Below are 21,926 nucleotides of genomic sequence, written 5' to 3' on the forward strand. Positions count from 1 at the left end.
CTGCTGCCTTATGGCTGAATAACGACATAATGTCCATAAAGGGGAATATTTCCCGGACAGGAAAGAGAACTGTTTTTGTTGTTACATGTGTATGCCAGGATGAGTGACGTGTTGGATGTAGGAATTTGACTCATGTTGGTCTGCATTGGTGGATATGAGGCATATGTGCACACACTAACATAATGCATCGGTGTCATTGCTGCAACCCGGCAGATTATTATTATTATGCATGGTGTGAATCCTGTATGATTGAATGCATCTTTAGCTGTTGATACTGTGTGGTGTCATTAGTTGTATCAATTCTTGTATGTTTACAGCACATAGGTGTAATCCAATACCCAGATTGAATGTGTGTGTGTGTGTGTGTGTGTGTGTGTGTGTGTGTGTGTGTGTGTGTGTGTGTGTGTGTGTGTGTGTGGCGAGGTGTCAATTTATATAATTTGTTTGGGGGCTATCAGGAAGTTGCAGTATAGGACAGCCAGCCAAGTGATGGCGTTTGGCTATTGGACATTTTTCTTTATAACTAAATTGGCAGTTTTTAATGGGAGGTGGGCAGGTGACTAATACCTGTAATGCTGCCAAATTAGCTTGTTGTGGTGATGGAGCTTCCTGAAGAAGTGAAGGGCTCAGCTTGGAAATTTTCCAAAAAATGACATTATTCAAAGCTTCAGTCAGTAGTTTGCACTGGCGACATCTTGTGTTCATGTTGATGTGTAACAGGCGAATCATTCATGAATAGTGTCCTGCAATCCACTCTCTTACCACTGTGGTTTACCATTATACCATCAACTCATTGCTGGATTGATATGACACTTGAGAAATCTTTTATGATTATGATATTTTGTTTTCTTACAACAACCACTCCTTACAATTTTCACTCTTCTGATTTGGCCTACACCATCTGGTGTTTAACTGCTCAGTGCTCAATGAGAGTAGGTTTATTAGGGCATTTTTGTTGAATATACCTGTCTGCTGTAGCTGAATATGAAGCTGATGAGGGGGAGAGAATTAACCAAATGGATGTATTCATGCATAATTCCTGCCTGCTGAGTGAGAAAATAACTTGGAACAATTGTATTATTGTTAACACTGAGTTTTATTTTGAAGCAGCTGCCAATGGTGGTGTATTTACAGCCATTCTATCAGCAACTTGTTGAAATGTCTTTTCACCAAGTTTTAGATGTTGTCATTGACATCAAAAATGCCTGTTATCGCTAAATCACAGTGAGAGCGGGATATAAATGGTTTTTCCCTGTCAAATTCTTGTAATTACGGTTTAAACAATATGGTGAGAAAGTGGCATAAAACTGCAGGTTGATGCTGAAACCCTCTAGATGTTCAGAGGCATGGCAGTGCAAATTACTGCAATCATCTAGTTCAGCGCTGATGTAGTGGCACAAAGGCAGAAACATTTATATTATGTCTAAAATTGCGCATGATATTACTTTTAAGTGTCCGTGTAATTTTTTTTTTTTTTTTTTTTTTGCTAAACTAAAAACTTGAATATCTGAACATAAGTATGTCATTCAGAATCATGATAAGATCTTTGTCAAGCTGGCACTATTGATATTAGGAAAAGCACTGGGTTCATGGTAACACTTAGTGTCGTGTTCTCTTTACATGAGCAGTTTCAAGAGTTCTAGTTCAATGGCATAGCTTAACGGGACACTTCATGGAAATCATCCATTACCTGTACATTTCATGTAATGACAAGGCATTTTATTTCCATAAAAAGCTTCTTTTGTATGTGTTTAAGTTGACGCTCCTAAACACTTATTGCCTAACTGTCTAGACCTCTTCTCAGGAGAGACTTTGCTCTGTTAACATCTCCGTCATGCGCCCATTAACTGTATTGCAGCAGTGAGAATAGAACATATTATTCCTTTAATTTCTTCTTGATGCATGGCTTTTAGTGACCTCATAATTTTTAGCACCGCCACATCTTCACAGCTGTCTGTGGATGAGTCAGTACCTCTGAATCTGGGACCAGTCTCAGACAGAAGAATGTTTTTGAACAACTAGAAATTATTGGGAAATGGGATGTCTGCTGCCACAGCAACTTTGCCCTTGGTTGACAGAAGAAAACTGATGAAGACCTATCTTTGGCCAGCAGAAATCTAATCAGATAAACTAAAATCAGTGAACGTCAGTGAGCTTGACATTTTATATGTTGTATAAATTGAACGTCTTAGCTGCTGCATATGTAGCAGCCAGGGATTAGGATTTATGTCTCTGGAAAATGGAGTAATGCATCTGGATTTTATATCATTTACTCCAAATGGTCTGAGGTGCCCAGCAAGGGCTGTGTCAGACTGCATCTGCTGCTTGGCTTATGCTCGGCAGATCGAGTTGGTGTTTTGTTTTTTTTTTTTTAGTTTTTAGTGTTGCTCCCCAGTCTGTTCTGATCTGTGCTTTCTCTGTGTCCATTGGTCGATAATAGCTTGGGGCTCCGATGTTTTACAATAATCGCTGCACGCCTTCTGTATACATATAATAAAACTCTTAAGTTGGCTGACAACAATTAGCAGCTGCACTAATGCAGACTTTGCAATATGGGATTTATTTTTATATTATCAAGCTTGTTTCTCATGTACCTCACATTCATATATTTGTGAAAATGTCCTCATATCAGACATCCTTTATGGTCATCAAGCGACCTGCATTTTTCTTGCAATTTAGGAGATGACATGCTGCTGCTGACAGAGATTGCAACTCTGTGTGTGTGTGTTAATGTGTGTTTGATATAATTATGTGTGCCACAAAAGACTAAAAAGCATCAGTGGTTGTTAGAGCTCATAATTCATATTCATAAAAAAAAAAAAAAAAACCACACACACCAATGAAGAAGAAAGTACCTCACACATTGGAGGCATTGTTGTACCTCTGAGTGACATTACAGTGGTTATTATGGGCAGAGGGGACTCAAATGCACATGTGAATATGTGCAAAATCTACACCTATGTGATTTTGTATGTATGCTGCTTCTTTCTGAAGGGACCAGCCTATTGAAATCTATTGTGTACCCTGATGATTGTGACAAGCTTTGTGGAGATGATGATCCAATTTTGCTGCCGTTGGATGAATAAGCACAGATGTCAACCTTTTCACTGTGACTCTCACCTTGTCCACTCATTAGTAATGAAAACAGTTGCCTTTTGTTGAATATTCCTTCCTAGGAAAAAAGGCACAATTCACATTCATTCCGTGATGCAGATCCTGGCAGATAAAGCTAGGCTAGCACTATCGTGTGCTGACCTTGCTGGCCTGACTCTCACAGTGTCTGTCTGGCCAGTTGCCATTCAATTACTCAGTAATGAACCAGAGCATGAAAAGACCCACTGCCTTGACCTGAGAAGTTTACCAAGACCTCTGTGACTACCTGTTTTCCTTGTGGACAGACATAAGTACACATTGCTGTAACACGTGGTTTCCAACTTTGCTCCATGTCTATGCGCACTTTACTGAGACAGAACCTTAGGAGCTTTCTTCTTCATGTCAAGTGTCTGGTGGGTGAGAAACTTGTGAATTCAGGAAGCAGACATGTATTATCAAGGTTCTGACCTGCCCCAGCCTCTCTTCACTCTCTCTGCCTCTTTCTTCCTACCAGGATGGAGTGACAGCTTGTCACTGTGGGTGCTCCACAATACAGCTCAGACCCCCCAACTATTGTGGAGCTTAGCAAAAGCATCAAGGTCCTTCTCTCTCTTTCGTTCACTCTTTTTTCTCTCTTTTCAAAGCAGAGAATCAATCAGATGTACACACACGCACTCACATACATACACATGACTCACTTCTTCTCCCTTCCCTCTGTCTATTCAGCAGCCAGTGATTATTTAGACTTGACATGTATTGTGAAAAACTGAGCTGCTCTGCCTCTTTCTTCCTCTCTTTCTTTCACTCCCTTTCTCTTTCAACTGTCTGTCATTAATGTCCAGGTCTTACAATATACGAACAGAGGAGAAGAAGAAAGCGAAGAGTGAGGGATGAATTGATGGATGGGAGGATAAGCACTCAGTGTCCTTTCTTTAAAGATTTGTTATTGTACAGTACTGTCTCACAGTCATTTTTGGTTGGTGTTTCAGTCTGAAAGCCCGTCCACGTGCTCTTTTGTATGGGAAAGCAATAAGGCCCCATTGAATGAAGCTGAATGGACCTGCCATCCTTAGGGGCTGAGGCCTGAGGACTCCTATTCTTTAGCCCCCAATCTAATTGGAGCTGAAATGAAATGGAGGTTTCTTATGAAAATAGGCTTTGTTTGGCCGCAAGGCTGGTAATTCATAAACAATAAGCAGGGCCCCATTGTGTAGATAATAATATATTCATGCTGCTGGAGATGGGGAGAAGGCAAAGCGAAGGCTGAGGATATATAAGGCGGATAGGCAGAGACAGGGATGGAGAGTGGAGGGGTAAGAGGAAGGGGAGGAGGAAGACAAGGGGCTAATAACAAATAGTGGGTCAGAGAAAATTGGTAATGGTTGAGTAGAGGCAGAGGACTTGAGGAAGTGAAAGGACTAAAAGTGGGTAGGGGTGAAAAGTGAGAGGGAGTGAGGGAGGTGAAAATGATGGGACTAGGAGAGATAGACAAGATAAGAATGAAGCGAGGAGGGCAGGAGATTGGGAAATGGTTTTGAGTACCTCTAAGCCTACAGGTGACTGGTTTTGGCAGTAGTGGGGGAAAAGGCAAGTGAGTGAGAGTATCACAAAAATGAATAGGTTTCACAGTGCAAATCTGTGTGGAGTTGAGTGTAGTGCAGCTGATAGAGTGGATTGGTCAAGTGCAGAGATAGAGCAGAGCAAAGGCAGTCAATGTCTCACAGGCGAGGGGAGAAGAGATGAGACCAGTGTGCCTGCGGTGGTATTAAACCGCCTGGAGACATGATGGGTGGCTAAGAAAACAGGTAAGCTCTTCTGCCAATTAGATGTGTTAGTCTGTCTGGATTATTGCTCATTGTCACAATCTGTAATCAAACAGGTCACAGCTGCTTCCCTGTGATGATCTTCAGCTGAGTCTTCACATTCTTAGAGAAGTAAGTTTCTCTGTTTGCGCTCTCAAACAGCAGGAACAAAAAAAGTGTTGGACTTAAGTGCTCTGTGGAGTGACGGGCTCACTGAGGGAACGCTGCTTCCTGTGTCTGCTCTGAGCAGCTGTTTCATGCCAGATTACAGGCATTTTACCATTTAATTGGGAGGGAATCACAAAAGCCCTTGGACTGGAGACACCCTTTCCGCTGGATGCTTTGGGGAAACACTTCCTATGTGCTGCAATCTTTTTTTTCCTCTCTTTTCAAATTTTTTCGACTGACTGAACTGAATCTTGTGACAGTGGAAGCAGAGTATTAAGGACATGAATGCAAATACCCGAAAGTGTAAACGCCTCTGATTTTGATTTTACTGTGTAAGCCATAGAGCTCTTAACTTATGGTGAGTAAACCTGAAATGGCACTTCTTGGTTGGACTTGAACTGAGTTTGTTTGTACGTATGTGCATGTGTGTTCATCTAAGTGTCTGAGGTGTTTGCATGTTCATTCACTTACCAGAATTTTCATTTGCATACAGTATGGTGGAAAATACAAAACTCAAGTGTGACAAATATCCCATTAAGATGTGGTCCAGGCTCTTTCTTACAAGACACCAGAGTTGATCTTTTAGTACTGTTCAACTTCTCTGCAGTCCAGAGGTCACTAAACAATACTCAATATAAAACATAGTGATAATTGAAAATGGTGGACCTTATACGATAATGTCAACTTGTTTGTACTTTTAAGTGTCTCTACATTTTGATTAATGTGTTAACATCTTCAGCTCTGTGTGTGCATGCTTTCTGCTTCACTGTGAATGCATTGTCAAATGTGGGAAATTTACTTCAACAGAAAGTAACTTGTCATAGTAAAGAAAGAAAGTTAATATTATCCCTTTGTGTCCTCTTAATAGTGGACAAAACTCATTACTAAGCAATATTAGTTCTTTTCAAACGAATGGTCAGTATAGGAAGTAGAAGGAAGGCTAAACCATGTGTATAGTGTAGAAATGTCAGTAAGTGTTTATCAACCAAAACATGTGAAAAATAAACACTTGGCCTCTCCCTTGTTCGCTGTTATTAGATGGATAGTGGCCAAGGGGCATGTGGTATTTACCTCAATCCAAATTTTTGATCCTTCTACATCTGGCAGTATGAGTTTATGGTTTGTACCAGTAGATGTCAGTATTTATCAACATATGAACTAGATTTTCAGCACCTCTTGCATTTCCTTCAGTGATCTAAGTTCAGCATCAAGCACAACATATGCCCTGCATTCTCTATGTTTACTTGCTTGTCCACATTACTGGTGTTTATTCAGATTATTATCACTGAAGACTGGGATGATGAAAACCTAATGTAAGGTATCATGCAATAGCAAATTACAGCCAGCCAGTTGTTGATGCTCTTGCAGTCGTATGTGTTTTAATATTACCACTTTACTGACCTAATGTCAGCAGGCTTATTGGAGAAACAGTTAAATTGTCTTTATGTTGTGGCTGAGGCCCAGAATAGATGAGGCTGTAAAATAGAGCATATGATTGCATGTCACAGTAAAGGTCACGTGTTTGTCCTTAATTACATGGTGACACCTACCACGAGATGGCAATCACACATAATGAAAATCCTCATAGTTTGTGTGTGTGCACCTGCGTGTGCACGGTCATGCATGAATATCTTTACATTTCAGTGTTTTGGATTACAGTGCGCGTGTGTGTCTTTCACCTCTTTAACCTGTAGTATTTAGTGAATATCTCTGGAAGCAGAGCTGGATGTTTCCCTGCTGGAGGTCCTTGTTTGTTTTGTTTATTTGCATATGTAGCAAAGTGGTTGCTGGCGGTGCTGGTCACTACAAGTGGCTGGCATTCGGAGCCTGGTAATCAGGCTGTGGGCAAACTGGGTGGCAGCGCTCTGAATGGTTTGCTGGAGATTATCCCAAAATTATCCATGAATTATCCCCCAGAATTACGCCATTCCAGTCAGGCCTTGTCCATTGATGGGAATGGGAAGAAAGAGAGTGTTGGATGAAGAAGTGTGCATGTGAGCATGTTCTCGGGGAGATTTGGATGGAGCAGTGTTAGTGTCTGTGTCATGGAGCGTGTATTTCTGCCTGTGTGTTTGCTCTGTAATGATTCTGGCAGTGCTGGTACATTGGGGTAATGGAGCATGTTAATCCACATCAAACAGCTATTAGCAGCAGATTTTACTCATAAAACTCACTAGTTACAGGAAGAAGAAGAACACAAAATTAACACTCAATGAACAACCTGTGTACTTTTTTTCTTCTCTCACAGTCAGCCAGTATTTTTGTATTTTTTGTCAGTGCCAAAAAGAAACAATTGTGCTCAAATCTAATGCAACAGAAGTTTGGCGTTTAGCCCTCTAACTAAATTATCATCAAATCCCTAAAATCTGCAACAAACTGCTGTGGAAATGTTGTGTGTGTCAGCATTGTCAAAAAAGGTGTTTATTCCCAAAGCTAAAGGTTTTCAAGCTATTTGGAGCATTGTATTGAATTCATTACTTTGTGGCTGCTGTCACTGCACACTGAGCTGTCATTTAAGTCTGGATAGATAGGAGGGACTAGTTGCCTGCTTGCGTGTGGCTGCTGGAGCCCTGGGAGGATGAATAGTGCTGGTGAACCTCTCTGCGATAAGTGTTCAGCAAACGGGTCAGTGGATTGTCATCCGAGGCTCAATCTGGGCTATTTTCCCTGACTGAGAACACAAATTATCCTCCGTATTCATCCCATAAACAAGGCCACCACTGGCGCAGACTCCATATAGTTTGTTGTGGCTGTGTTTGTGCGCTCAGTCACCCTGTTTTCGTGTTCTTTGACTGAACACAGTACTGGTTGTACATGTGAACCACTATATGGGGATAACATGCACACTTCTCACCCACCCGGTAACAAAGTCCAAATACAGAGCTGGCGAAGAGATGAAAGCACAACTATTAAAAGATGAGGAAACAATTACATGTAGAGCAGATGCAAATGGAGGATCACAGTGAAAAACACACTGGCGAGGAAGAGGAGAACTGGGAGAGGCTGAGGTGGTGAAAGGTTAAGTACTCTTTTTTTGGATGCTGTACATCCTGCAGGGCCTTGTTCCTTGACCTGCTGGTTGGAGGAGGGAGGTAAAAAAAAAAAAAAAACTCAAAAGGGTGGAGGGAGGGAGAGAGAGAGAGAAGACTAAAACTGCATGAGAGGTTGCAAGGTGAGAGGTGGAAGAGCTAAAATGGGAGGAGTATTTGCCTCTGGCTGATAGGGAACAATTGAACACATAAAGACATGCATGCACACGCGCACACACTCACACACTCAAACCAGAAACAAAAATGGTCATTCTCACTCAGACAGACACACGCACACTGATACACACACACACACACACACACACACACACACACACACACACACACACACACACACACACACACACACACACAAACATGCGTGCACTTAGAACTACAGTCCCAGCAGGCATATGAACTTCAGTGCAGTTGTTGCCATGGAGATACACTGAGTTGCTGACCCCCTGACTCCATTTTTCCTGCCGCTTGGCTATTGAAAGAGATGATTGACAAGTGTCCAAATGTCAGCCAACCCAGCCGGCCACACAGATTGGGGGTGGGGGGGGCCAGCCATTTTATGCTACTTTCACTCAGTGTGTGAGTGCTTCTGTGTGTCTAGATACATATATGCATGTACTGAGTGTCTGTTAAGGCTGAACAAGTACTAATAAATAGCAATCACAGTAAATCGTATCTACCCCCAGTAAGAATGCATTGAACAAACAAATCACCATAGATACACACACACTGTGCATGTATTCACATGTAAACACACATATCCTGACCCACACAAAGAAAGCTTCTAAAGAAAGCCTTTTGTATGGGAGACAGGGCCGTATATTTGGTTTGTCTTTTTGAGCTGCACTGATAACCCATTCAGTGAAAAGCTTGGTAGGTTGGTGGTGGCTATTAAGTTTTTAGTGTTTAGCACTCTGCTGTGCTGTGTGCATATTTATGTGCAGAGCACGAATGGGCCGAATCTCCATGAATCCACGTATTCATAAGTCTAATAATGACGAATAGTAGTTTACACATGGCACTTAGTCTTACACAAAGGCTTCCATGTTGTCACATCAAGAATGCTCTTGCTTATTTTTTTAATGTTTTTTTTTTTTGTTGTTGTTTTTTTCCTTCTTCTTCTGTAGTCTTGTAACTTAACTCCTGTAGCTCTGGTTTTTGTATCCCCTCTCGCTTTCTCACTGTCTCATTGTCTGCAGGCTTGAAGGGATCGGTCTTATCTTGATCACCCACAGCAACACATTAACCTCTCCTCTCTTATCTCTACACTGGTCATTAGTGCCAAAACCCTGAACGTCCTATTGACAAGGGGCACAGAACTGTGTGTGTGTGTGTGTGTGTGTGTGTGTGTGTGTGTGTGTGTGTGTGTGTGTGTGTGTGTGTACGTGTGTGTGTGTGTGTACGTGTGTGTGTGTGTGTACGTGTGTGTACGTGTGTGTGTGTGTGTGTGTGTGTGTGTGTACGTGTACGTGTACGTGTACGTGTGTGTGTGTACGTTGAGTTATTGTGGGCGACATGTGGTTTAGATCTGCTGAGTTGGTGATCTAAAACGATAACATTATTAGCCTGTGTGTGTGTGTGTGAAATACAGCAGGAGAAAATGGAAGAGTGATATTTCACGTGAGAGTATTTGTTGTTATATGGCAAAACACTGAAATATTCAGTCATTTTATTTTGAACCTTTAGTGTTCTACACTTTAAACAAATATTAGTATACAAATATTCTAATTTGTTTCATATTCATTTCCTGAATACAATATAATTTGTGGTAAATGTATTAAGTATTTTCAAAGAAAAAGATCTGAATTACTCTTGCCTCCCACTTGAAGTCTTTGCAGGAAAATACAATAATTCAAAAGCTAGTCATCGCTTTTGCTATGAGGCCATTTAGAAAGTATTGTAGGAATATAAAATGCACTTCCTGTCTCTAATATGGTAGTATTGGTGTTGAATGGGTTACTCCATTTGCTGCTGATAGTATTACACTCCAGCTCTGTCAAACAGCTGTAAACAGCAAGTGTATCTCAAATTAAATCAAGTCAATGTTATCATGTCTTGACACACAGCAATCAAGTCACTTATAGCAGGAATTTTAGCACCTGCTTTAAACACTCTCATTTCGTGTGTTATGGAATACAAGAAAAACTAACAAAATATAGGTTCACTTAAATCTATTCATTCATTGCTTTTGACTTGAATCTTTTCAGGGTCAAAGACACAGCAATCATTGCCATTTAAATTGAAGAGAAATAAAAAAACAACCAAAAATATTGACTTGCATATATTAGTGTCTCTTTTGCTCAACATAGAACCATTAAAACAGTCTGACTGAAAAGTAAATTCACATTTTTGCATAAAACATGTCATAGAAATAGGAATTTAGGCATTTAGTTTTGAGTTAAATGTGCCACTGTTTTTCGCTAAATATAGTACTTATCTGTCTGTCTGTCTGTCTGTTTTTTGTCCCCTCCTGGCCCTGTGTGTTAGTGGGACTGACAATCTAACAGGTTAAAAGAATAATTGGAACTCTATTTACCCCAAACAGCCTCTCCTCTGCACATAATTACATCCACACACACACACACACACACACACACACACACACACACACACACACACACACACACACACACACACACAGACACGTGCACAGACGCACTATCACATACTGAGGCGCACTCAAGTGAGAGAGGGAGAGCGAGAGACAGAGAGGGAGGGAGAGTCCCTGCACTAATATTTAGGTAGTAACAGTCATGTGTTGAGTGAACCCTCCTCTTGTCCTCCTCTTCAATGCAAAGCACTGTTAACCACCAGCACTCAGTGAGAGAGGATTACATCCCGCACTGACCATAACCATCATGCTTTGGGTGTGGACGTGCTCTGTGTATATGTGTGTGTGTGTGTACTGTATGTGAGACACTGAGATGTATATGTGAAAACATTATGACAACATCATCCTATTTCGTTAATTTCTATATAGCGAATTTAATTTATGAAAATGCTGGATGTCATGGTGCTAAAATCAGCAATTATTTTTATTTGTTTTTAAGAAATTGACTATTTGGTCATACAACTGTCCAAGGTGACAGCTTCATGTAGCTTGTATTCTCTGATGAACACTTTGACACCCAAATGTATTCAAAATACAATGAAATAAAAACAAAACAAAACAACAAAGAAACAGCAATGGAGAGGAAACAAAGAAGTTTTGGCATTTTTATTAATTTTGGCGGAACTGATGATTTTTTTTTTTTCCCCCCCCAGGCTAATTCCTACATGGATAATATATTACATATGTAATTTTCTCAGGAGGTAAAATGAGAATATAATAAAAATTTCCGAACATATAATTTCTTAGCAATGTTCAGCATGTCTAATTTTTGCTGAACTGTTGAACTGAACGGTTCATAAAATAGAAACAGCATATCTGTGAATTCATTTTTATGAGGCTTCCTTTGGCTCTGTAGTCAGAATCAGGAATTTGCCTCTAGGTTTGCACAGTAACAGTCAGTGTTCAGAGAGATACACATACAGTAAACATGAATACACACATATATGTATATAATGTGTATGTTTTTGTGTGTGTGAGCGTGCATATGTAGAGTCCCAGATCAGCAACCTGGTTAGTTATCAGCGAGGAGGGAAAATAATCATAAATGACAGCTCTACATATCTATGAATAAATATACAATGTTTGTGATTAATGTGTACAGTTACATGTTGGTGGACAAGCCAAGGCTCAGTAGGTATCTTAAGTAAGTATCTTAATATCCACAACTCTACCGTAAAAATATGAATCCTGATATTGAAGCAGCTCTATGTGCAGCCCCTGTGTCATCTTCAGGTGAGAGGGTTCAGCCTGTAGCCCAGTGGTGCAGTTCCCATGTTTGGACATAGGTGGCGCTGCTGCTGCATTGTGATTAATGACTGCTGACGCTATACTGTGGCTCTACTCACAACTGGCATTACATTAGGAGACATTATCTAAATACTCAAAAAAGTGAAATTGAATTTCGAGCTCCTTCTCCAGCCCTCTGCCCCCCCCCCCTCCCACCCCTTCTGCCGGTTCAACTGGCCTCCTCTAGGATCGCATTCTCTCCTTATTGTCAGAGAGAGGCAAGCAGGATCCTCTGCTTCTTATCCATTCTCAAATTGAATCAGTCTCAATTTGACCTTTTTATGAACAAGAATCTTCTACAGATGTACAGTATGTGCATGCAAGTAGTATTGGGTGTGTGTGTGTGTGTGTGTGTGTGTGTGTGTGTGTTGCCCATATGTGCCCCTGTGTCAGCTTGCATTGCTTACAGTTAAGTGGGAAGCAGCATCTCTCTATTTGCTGCAGAATAGACCAATTAGTGTTTAGCAACAGAGCAGGAACCCATGTGAATGTGTCATTGATTAGCAGGATTTGGCTAATCATCACATCCCATAAACTCACCCGCTAATGTCAGCTGGATTTCTTACAGTACGCCTCCTTCTCCTCCTCACTCAATCTATCTCTCTAACTCCTCCTCTTCTTCTTTCAGCTCCCTCTTCCCGACTCTTTCCGCACTCGTCTTTTTGTCCATCTGTCTCCGTGTGTCTTCTTCTCCCTTCCTTCCTCTGTTCTTCTTCCCTCTCCACAATTTCTTCCTTCCTCTCTTCTTCTTTGCAGCCCCCCCCTTTTCCACTCTGGAGGGTTTACAGTAGAAGGAGCTGAGCGGATGCTGACTTTCCTGCTTGCACTTTAGGAAAGGAGAATAAGAATTTGCACTTTTTCTGATCAAAATATGTACTTTTTTTATTATCCACTGTACGTTTTTGGGTTTTCTTTTTGCCCCCCTTAGTAAGCGCTTACTTTATTCTTCACCATAAGTGGGTAAAAACAGCTTTTTAAATCTTAGTTCCTGACCTTTGGCAGTGGTCATTTACAACAAAGGCAAAAAAGACACTCCTATCATGCTATCACTTTCACATACTGCCATCAAAAACTGTGTCTAATCGTGTAATAAATTTGTTTAATTAAAAACCTCTTACATTTTGTCCCAGTAGGTCTAAACGGTAAGAAAAAACATGAAGTAGGGTTGTTACAAAAAACAAAAGCTGACATGTGAAGTGTTCAAACTCAAAGTGAAGTACTCTCTAAGACCTTGGCATTCTGAAGGTGGGCAACATCTTAGTGTTTTAAGGACTGCTCTCGGCTGACATCATATCTCAACGACAGTAAGACGGGTGGAAAAAAACCCTCTTCATTCTATATACAGTAAAAAAAGACATTTTCTGTTATAAAATGTTAATAAGTAATACATTATTGATGAAATCTATTGATCTTTGATTTCAGTTTTGTTTATAAAATGTGACAAATTGAGGAAAAATTGCTAAAGCCCAAAGGGAAAAGTCCTGATCTGGAATGAACAATTGATCATTTATCAGATATGGATTATTTTTTTTCACTGATTTTATTATGAAGTGCATGACTAATCAGTTCTTATGCATTATATGTTTTGAAAATAAATTTAACGCTACAAGTTTTGTAATCAGAAAAAAATATATTTGATGAAATTCTTAAAATTTAACAATAGTGACTGCTGTTGATTTTGATATCGCCTACTCAGATTTTCCCTGACGAGCTGAATAGCAGGTAGTTCGTTATTCATTTGATCTCTTTGCTTTTGAATTGGAAAAAAAATTAAATGAACAGTTTTTGAGGATTTGGATGTTGTGTAATAGGTATTAGTTATCATATTCATGAGCATTTGTTTGACACAGTATTGTGGCCAGCTGGGAGCATGAAGGAGGACATGCAGTGTGCGTGCGTGCATGTGTGCGTGCATGTATGTGAGAGGTTGGGAAGGGGGGGGGGGGGTCTCAGCGTTTGATTTGTTGTGTTGCTAATGTGACACTGATTATACAGGTCAGAGTAAAACAAAGCGGTGAGACGCTGCAACGCTAATACAGATGCTGCGATAACAGGGTTGTCATCATACACACACACACACACTCACTCTCAAACACAGATAGATAGGCCTGCATATGAACATATGTACATGTACACATTCTTGTGTCCTTGTAAAACACATGCAAGGAGACACCAACAGACTCACAGCACACACATTCACATTACATAGAACAACGTCTCACAATGACTTCAACAAACCACACTGAGCCTTTTTTTGTAAGAGGTAGACTGTTGCCATGGAGAAAGGAGGTTAGTGAATTTGACCTATGCTATCATGCTAGCTTTGGTCCCGCAGCTGTAATTTCGAATGAGAGAAAAAAAATGTGTTTCTCACTGAATTGATTTATCCCTATGTTTATGAGTAGATAAGTGCAGTGATGCTTAGATGGAGGGTTATTTTCATGGGGTGATTCTTTTGTGTGAATTGTGTTTATCTAGGCCACTGTTGATGTAGGGAGTACTGTAGCTCTTTTTCTCACAGCGGGGACTCTTTTTGTGTTTGTGTGTATGTGTTTTCTGTATGTGCGCCTGCGATTTGTTTGTGTTTCTGTGTGTGCCAATCTTTGCTGCAGGTATGGCAAAGGCATGGGAGACATTGTGGTTTATGAGGAGCGGTGCGTGATCAGACTGGCCTGCAGCAGTAACAAAATCTATCACAATAGGATGGAAAAAGTAAAAGTGACTAAATAACATAGTGTGTTTTTTTTTTTTTCTTTCTTTTCTTATATTGTCACCACATCACCCGTTCTTCCATTTAAACTGAACCGGTCTTGTGGCCTCCATTCAGCTTGCACTACATTGATGTTCTTGGAAAATAAAACCCATCTCTTATTACCTGTGGCTCGAGTCAGGTTTACATTATTAGACACAGTTGTGTCCCATGCCAGAGGATAGTGTGTATGTGTATATGTGTGTGTGTGTGTGTGTGTAGCATATGGAAGTTGACAGCAGAAAAAATACAGAGCCCAGATATGGTTTTCTGTCTGGGTTTGGGGGTAATTTGCCTTAGCGGGTGTGACTGTTGGTCAAGATGGGCGGGGACATGTCAATCACGTGTTTGACAGGGCCTTGTATAGGTTGTCATGTTGCCCGGCAGCCAAAGCACAGGAGCCAGGGACCCAGGGGCCAAGCAGGGGTCACCGTCTGCCCTAAATGGTCCCCTCGACAGCGTGGGGTGTAGATAGGCGTCGGCATTGCTCCAAGGAGGTCATCGCAGGGGTGATCCAATTCTCTGTGTTTGGGCGTCAGGAGATTGTGTGCTCACCTCTGTCAACCCTGCCACATACAGGTCAGAAAAAATAGGATGGAGAATCACAACAGCAGTGAGAAGGGTTGATGTGTGTGTCTGCGACATAGAGACAGACAAAGAGTAACCTCTGTGTGTCTGTGTGAATGTTTGTATAATTCCACAAACAGGGTCGTCTGTCCCATCCTTTTTCCAGTCTATGCAAGCAATGTACTCGACACCAATGTGCCTCTTAGTTCTCGGTTGACCCTCAAAGGCCCTGTTGGGTACACGAAGGGGGGGTGACTTTGCTCCTGTAGCCCCGGAGGATTCCATATTCATTGTTTCCTTATTCTTTTCCCCCATCATATAAATCTTATCTCTTGCGTATTTTCTCCCTGTACTTCACTCTTTTCCTGGGCACACTCACTCTCTTTCAACTTTCCTCCTCATGGGAACCTCTCACCTTCCTCCTAAACGCTATGTATGTTTATGTAGGTCACTGTTGGATAATTCTGTGAGATCCATCTTTGTTGAGGTATAATACAAATCAATCAAGTGATAATTCTTTCAGGTTTTACTTTACCTTTTGTAATGTCAAAGTGTGGACTGTAGAGGTCAAAATGTGAGCGGATTTTGATCAGTTTGTATTTAATGGCTTGTTAAATATAATAGTAATAATAGCTCATATAATAAGTCCTTCAACCTGGAAAAGTGTCGGCATTAGTCCAACCAAGAGATGCTTGGCTCACGCTGATTTTGTTGTTTGAGTTGGGTTTAAAAAATTATCACAAATGCATTCATGTTCAACTGATACACATTTACACTGGGGTGGGGGTGGAGGCATGGGGAGTACCCAAGCAATGTCGTTCTTCAGTTGACTAATTGAGACTGACAACAAAAATGATTCAATCACTGTACACTCCCAAATGTCTGTTGCAGCAGAAATAAATATGTCTACAGCTTGGAGGGGGAAATGAACTGTGGGGTGAATTTTCTAGAACTCCCTCACTTAAATTTTACGAAACATTGACGTTTTGACTGAGTTGGAGCAAGCTGTTTTGAATGACAGGTGGGTGAGTGTTTCACACCAGTATGAACCGAAGCCTTAGCACCACACATGGCCCTCATCTTTAGCGGTTTTTGAACTGGCTTGGAGTTTGGCAGAGTCAGGCAGCCAAAGCACTCTTCAGAAACCAGATTGACCACCCAGAAAGTACTTTATCACTATCTTGTCTCCCTTTGTTAAAAATGTGTTTAAAAAGAGATTGGCTTTTTTTTTTTTTTACTATGTTATGTGCTTTCCATTTTTTGGCATTGAGTTCTTATTGGTTTCCACAAATATTTGTCTATAACCTAGAATTATCAAATTGCATCTTTAAATGTGCTAATAGAGTTGTATATGTGTGTGTGTGTGTGTCAGGAGAATCAGTGGAAGCAACCATCTGGTAGTGAAGGCTAGCAGACCGTTAGAGCTGTGCTGCCCTACCCTTGTCAGTGGCAGCTGTGTGTGTGTGTGTGTGTGTGTGTGTGTGTGTGTGTGTGTGCGCGCGCGCGCGTGTGTGCGTGCGCGTGTGTGTGTGCGTGCGTGCGTGCGTGTGTGCGTGCTCTCACTAATTACAACTGTCTTACGACTGTCAATACAATCAGGCCAGTAATGGCCCTCATGCGTTGATACATCTAGTTTCTATAGTTTTTAACCAACTAATCTGTTTGTGCCTCTTATGTCTCTGCAGCAGTGAATCTCTGACTGACTTCTGTAACTGCAGTGATGTGATGTTATGAGTAACACTCATAACACACTAATAACACACTAAAAGCCTGATTTCATGGCTGCAAATTAGGTTTATATTTAGTGCTATCAGCACAAACTCAGACACAGATTGAATCTTGTCAAAGTGTTAAGCTCAGTCAAAGTCAAAATTTAAACAAAAAATGTTTGGAAAACAATTGACATCCACACATCTACAGTATATGGTTACAGTTAATTTCAATAAAAATAGTCTTAGAATAGTTTTAGAAATATTTTAAAAATAGTGGTGATCAACATTCAATCCAGTATATTTTTATGGTGTCGATGCAGGAATGCATTGCACATACGAGGCCTGTTTTTATTTATTTGAATATGACAATAACGGCAGAGCCTCTCGTCAACAACATGGTTTTTTCCCCCCATGCTGGAGCCTTGTGTCTAGCTCATATTTTTAAATGAGAATTAGTTCTCAAACATTTTACTTGGTAGAATAAAAGTAAAAAAACAAAACAAACTCTTACTTCTACAGCTTCCATGAGCACACCACCAAGGAAGATTCAAGGATATTCCCACTTGAAACTAAATTTTCACAATAATGTAACATAATATAAACGAAGCAGACGTGTATGGGTAATGGTTAGTTTGGAAGATTTAAGTGGATTACTTGTTTGTAACATTCAACAGACTGAAGCACACAAAAGAAATGTTTGGGGGTTTTTTTATAAGGAAGTTTAGTTGGAACTTTTAAAGTTTATTGATGATTTTTCTTTTGCAGTCTGAGCACAAATTGAATTGCATTATATGTTATATAGTATATATCACTCCACTCACCAGTTCCTTCTACACAAAAGCAACTAAGAACATCTCAGCTCAGCCTGAAACATAAATCACTATGTTTACGTGTGTAAAATCTTATGTTATGCTCTAAATATGCTTTAGACACAGCCAAAGAAGGCTCCTAAAATCATAATATCAATATATCTCACATAGCCTAAATTTAGATCATCTAAGGGGAATTTTCTGTTTTTACATGCCTCTGATCAAATATTGAATGTTGTCATATTCAGAACAATATGAATGTGATAGTACTGAAGGTGATTCCTGACTGACAAAAAGCCTAAATGCACTTTGACACTACTAAGAAAATCTTTGTATTTTTATATGATATGTTCATGCAGCAATAATGAGTTGTAATTTTAGCATTTGTCGACTCTTTAAATCCAGCTCAACCTGGTGTCTCCTTTGCTCTTCTTCCCCTTCATCTACTTGTTCATTCTACTCCCTCCTCTGCAACCCCCATCACTCCAATCCCAAGGGCAAGCCAAAGGCTGACAGCTTTGTTTGTGTTCTCCACTAAGTGATTTTTAATCAACTGGTCTGCATGAGTCCTCCCAAGGGCCGAGGCAGCGGAGGCTGTGAGAGATTGGGCTGAGGGCTGGTGGTTAGCCGGCTGGCGATAGTGGAAGCAACAAGAGCCATACACCACTTCCACCGTAAGCCAGCTAATTTTCAAAATGTTATTTATGTGTGAAAACGTCTGTCCACGCAAGAGTTTCAGGTCAAGGTTGTGAAGCTTTCCAGCCATGCAAAAATGCCCCAACCCAAGTATTTCTTCTGGTCTTACTGCTTGTAGCCAAACAGCTATGCATCAATGAAAGTGTGTCAATTTAGTGATAAACAACAATTGAAAAATTTTCATGTTGTTCACACACAGTCCTGTACACAATCACCCCTCATTTACCAAGTGCTAGCCATTTTATTTTTTTAATTAACATAGAGGCCTAAAAGTGTTTATGGCATCTGCAAACCATCTGATAATGCAAATAGTCATGTCATATACATGCAAAAAATCAGTTGTGCAACACAGTCTCTTTAATATATTGAGTTCTCCATTCAAGCTCCTGTTGATGGTTTTAACTACATGATAAACAGTCCTTTATCAAAACTTTGTTTTAGTTACATGGCAAATTGCAGTAAGGTCAGTAGTAAAAAAGAAAGATCTCATCTTTATTCAATATTTGTGTATGTTATGGTCTTCAGTGAACACCATTTCCTAGACCGAGACCTTTGGTGACTCTGGGTTACAGCTGATGAGTGGAGGCATCATGGTTAGCTCAGACATGCAGTATCATTTCTTTGGAACCTGGAGTTCCTTTTGCTGTGCCTACAAAGTAATTCCTGTTTTACAGTATAGAACAACTTGTTCAGATCTAAAAGAGTTGGAACAATCCTGGAACAGTGATTCTTCCTCACACCAGACAAATTAGATCTTTTTTAGTGATTATTAATGCACTGCAATCAGGAAATGAACCAGCTGTACAGATTCTCTGTTTGTTTGTTTGGTTTTTTTTTTAGCCTAGCTTCAGACTGATTTCCCATTTCAGCATTCTCTCAGTAACTTAATAAAACCTTGGGATAAGAACCAGGTTGTAGCTCCAGTGGAAAGCTTTTTAGGTTGTAACTGGTTTTACTTCTTTCTGTTTCACCGTGGAAATTTGCCTCATGGCTGCATCCCCTTGTATCTTTTCATTCGCCTCATGCCATTGCACTGTCACTAAAATTCACCTCGCCTTCTGTCTGTACACACTTTTTATGAAACTGAATAAGCACAAAATAGCAATTTGTTCATGGTTTGTACAGCTACCTGCTGCACGGTATTATTTGTATTGATATTGACATCTTAGAAAGTACATAAACACAGCTTAATTCCAAGAACTATTTAGCATGATCAGGCATGGTAACATGTAAAACAAGTTACAGAGAGAGTTAGAGGCCAAAGGAACTTGTTGACAAAAAGTTCTTGGAGCCACACAGCCCCCAATAATGTCTTGGCAGGCATAAGACAGGTTCATGGTCTGTCAGAAATACTGTGTAAAATGCTCTGTCAGACCACATCAGACGTCACAACTGTTTTTTATATACGCTCCAAGGCAGAGTGAAACACCTCTAGAGAGATGATCTAAAGGAATTCAGTCTAAGTGTTTAACTCGGCAGATCACATGAAAACTAGTTGGTGAGAAATAAAAATACAGAAAAAAAATTATGGAGGAGTTAAAATTTTGGTGAAGGGCTGGAATAAGTATGTTTAGTGTATGTTCATTGTGCTACTTCATTCAGTCGTCGTTCTACTGCTCATGCGTTTCTGAGGTGTGGGGGTGCCAATCCCAGCTCACACTGGGCGAGGATGGGGTCACCCTGGACAGGTCACCAGTCCTTCACAGGGCCAACACACCAGAGACAAACAGAGACATACTCAGACCTACGGACAATTTAGAATCACACATTAACCCAAACATGATGTCTTTGTACAGTGGGAGGAAACCCACGCAAGCACAGGGAGAACATGCAAACTCTGCACAGACAGGCCCCAGGCCGGGAACCGAACCCGTGATCTTGTTTTTGTGGGGCCACAGTGCTTACCACTATGTTGCTGTGCTGCCTATCAGCGAGAATGATTTGGATATATATATATTTTTTAGTATTATTATTTGCATTGCTTTAACTCTGCTTTGTTCATTTCTTTGTTTTTTTTTCTGTCTCAGCCTTTTGTTTGGAAAACATCACAGAGGCGAAGTGCAGAGTTAGAGAGCACTGCAGATCAGGATGCTGTTACTGCCATTACTGAAAAATCAATTGTCCCACTTCCTGTTAAGAGTCGTTTTAAGGACTGACCTACAACATTATATGGACTGTCAGCTGTTTTATTGTTATACTAGATATTTACAGGATTTGTCACTTTGTGTATTAAATGTACACTTGCATTTACATCTTTTAAGTCAATCAGTCAATCTGTGGTATAGGCTTACATCCACCATGATCGATAATTTTGTCTAGATTGTCACAATCATGAAAATGTCAGGTTTCATAAAGATTTCCTTGCCACTCAGTTGACATTTTAAACCAGTACAGTATGAATATCGGTGGACTGACAGATCCTTGTCTGGCAGCTGTCAAACTGGAGGCGTTGAGTCTATGATGCCACTTATTAAGAGATTGGATTAGTCTACAGATTATTTATATTATTGATGTGATAATCCGCAAATGGAGCATTGACGGAGATTCTCATCAAAACATCCAGCCAATGAATGCGTTCTCTGTCCATCTAAAACATAATGCGTACATCATTCTCACACAGCCCTGTATGCTTTATCTGTTGTGAACCAAGTGGTTAAATGCAAGTTAAAGGCACCGCAGGAAGGATTTGTTTACCTGTATTTAAGTTGCTTTGTTGCCACTGCAGTCATATAGAGAGCGCAGATAGAATTCAGGTGAATAAATATCATGTTACAAGCCCTGGAGCAAGACAGAAAGTGCTTAAAAGGAAAGGAAAGCCAACACTTATCATCTCTTAGTAGATGAATCAGTTAGCCCACACACAGAGACATGGGCTTAGGTTTCTTTTCAGCATTTTAACTCACTAAACTTAACTTACTTCATTCAGTCTGCCCAGAGCTATTCTAGGCCTTGTACCTACAAAGAAACGGAGAGTGAGTGTTACAGTATGGGAGCACAGTAAATCTGGGGTGAGGGAGGTATTTTCATAGCACTGTACTTGTGTTTTCCCATTGCTGAACAAACGTCAGGGAGAAAGAATAATTACAATATTACAAATTAGACCTTTGGTTTGAATGCAAAGATATAAAATGGAGGAGAGGTTGTATCTGAGAAAAGAAATCACTGCTTCATTCTCTCTTCCATCATCCTGCTTTTCTTTGAAATGAGCTAAGAAAGACCAACTTCTGCTCTCTTTGCATGACTAGATTTCTTTAGTGATTGCAGCGCAGACTAGGATTTGCACATATTTGGACAGGTCTGAGGTAGAAATGAGATGGGTGTACCTCAGTGGCTTAACTTCAGCGCCAACAGCCGATGGCATACAGTAGGGTGTTGTGAATGCATT

This window comes from Echeneis naucrates, chromosome 21 (assembly GCF_900963305.1).
Source record: "Echeneis naucrates chromosome 21, fEcheNa1.1, whole genome shotgun sequence".
In the NCBI taxonomy this organism is placed as follows: Eukaryota; Metazoa; Chordata; class Actinopteri; order Carangiformes; family Echeneidae; genus Echeneis; species Echeneis naucrates.